General features: G+C 53.3%; 1 pseudogene; it reads right to left on the bottom strand.

Annotated features, from left to right (window-relative positions):
- Positions 1-1,380: 1,380 nt before the first annotated feature.
- Positions 1,381-1,865, bottom strand: LOC105310238 (annotated as a pseudogene).
- Positions 1,866-2,106: the final 241 nt, after the last annotated feature.

Here is a 2,106-nt window from a genome sequence, read left to right as displayed (position 1 = left end):
GCAGTCACAAGTGTTCACGCCAGAGCGAGGCAGAGGAGATCAGGGGAGAAAGAAAACAATGTGACCGGTGATGTGAGGTGACTCCTCCAGGCTGTGGGGATGGGGAACGGGGCACGAGTCAGGATGTAAGGAGAGTGGTTCTTGAACTAGGAAAGACACAGAAGCAGACCACTGTCTGAGTTTGCTCAGGCTGCTATAGAAGAATATGGCATCCTGGGTAGTGTATAATCACATCGTATTTCCGACAGTTCTGGATGTGGCAATGCAAGGTCAAGGTGCCAGCATGGTCATCAATAATGAGAGCCCTCATAACGGTTCATATCTGGCAATTCTCACAGTGTCATAACATGAAGGTACACGCAGGCTCTCAAGGGCCGCATTTCGAAAGATTCTGATCCCTCTCATGAGGACTCTGCTTTCATCACCCAGACTCTCCCAGAGACCCCATCTGCTAGCACTGTCCTCTGTGGGGTTAGGATTTCAATATGTAATGTTGGGGAGCACACTTGTTCAGATCACTGCCCCCTCCCAAGCCTCTGGGCACGTGTCGTCCTGCCAACACCTTGATGTCTGTCCAGGGAAACTGACATCCTCCTCTGACCTCCAGACTGTGAGGAGTCAATGTGTGTAGACTGTACCCCGAGTGTGTGGTACTGTGATTGAGCAGGGACATGGAAGTCAGACAGGCTGGATGTGGTTCCCACGTCATCGAGGGTCTGCCTACAGTGCTCCCTGTGTGGGAGGATAGCAGTCCTGCGCCAGGGACAGGGACACTGCAGGCTGTGGTCAGAGGAGGAGCCTCTTCAGGAGCTCAGCCCTGCAGGAGAAAACTGAGGTGGAATGTGCTAGAATCTGGCTCATCCGTCACCATGACTTTGCTACCAGGAGTCAGGATCGTCCTCCCAGAAGGTCATCAGCCTGATGTTGGACATTGGACTGGGCAGTAGGAGTTCACCCTTCATTCTTTATACTTACCTATATTGAAGCATCATTCCCTTTTCAGACACAGGGGAATGTGGGAGGAATGGCTGGGGGATCTGCAGTCCAAACCCTGAATCTGACACCAACACGTAATCCCAGATGATGCCTGAACTAACTCCCCTCATCCAGAGACCAGGGAGGTGCATATGTGCCCTCTACAGAAGCAATGACAAATGATAAGGACCTGTGTCAGGCAATGCTGACCCTGCATCTTCCTGCAGACACCTGGACTCGTGACACCTTTCCCTGAATGACAGATGAGCATTTGAGATCTTCTTCTCCATCTCTGGTACCTGACTCTGTATGAGAACTTCAGGGGAATAATTGTTCCCTTCCTTCCTCAGCCCCACACAGCTGTCCTCTCCCCCAGGGTTTCTGTCCCTCTCAGGATGTGGGTCGTCACACTGTGTGTCTCGCACAGTAATATGTGGCTGTGTCCTCAGGCCTCAGACTGCTCAGCTCCATGTAGGCTGTGCTGCTGGACTTGTCTGCGGTGATGGTGACTCGGCCCTTGAATTTCTGTGCGTAGCTTGTGCTACCATCATTAGGGTAAACCCATCCCATCCACTCAAGCCCTTGACCTGGTGCCTGTCATACCCAGTGCATAACATAGCTGCTGAAGGTATACCCGGAAGCCTTGCAGGAGACCTTCACGGAGGCCCCAGGCTTCCTCACCTCAGCCCCAGACTGCACCAGCTGGACCTGGGCGTGAACACCTGTGGAGAGGAGACAGCAGTGGGTGCTGAGCCCTGACTGGCCCTGGTGCCCTCGTCCGCCCAGGGCTGGGGATCTCCTTACCTGTGGCCACTGCCACCAGGAGGAGGATGCTCCAGCTCCAGTCCATGCTGAGGGTGGTGCTGTCAGGGCCTCTGTGGGGGAAGGTGTGATGGTGGGTGCTGTGAGGACACAGACAGGTCCCTACTTAACCTAGTGCTCCTCGGCTCATTTACATATTCATGAGGTAGAGTATTCATAGCTGAATTCTTGACCCCACCTGAGAGAGAGTCAATGATACAAGGACCATGCACAATGGGCATTTGTGGGTCCAGTCCCAATTCTTGTTGGAAACATTTGTTATCTGCCAGGGCCCTGATCTCTGTACACAGTTCTGGCCACTGAGGAGCA

This window comes from Pteropus vampyrus, unplaced genomic scaffold (assembly GCF_000151845.1).
Source record: "Pteropus vampyrus isolate Shadow unplaced genomic scaffold, Pvam_2.0 Scaffold1517, whole genome shotgun sequence".
NCBI classification, from domain to species: Eukaryota; Metazoa; Chordata; class Mammalia; order Chiroptera; family Pteropodidae; genus Pteropus; species Pteropus vampyrus.
Note: the sequence above shows the minus strand (reverse complement) of the source record. Positions and strands in the feature narration are given on the sequence as shown.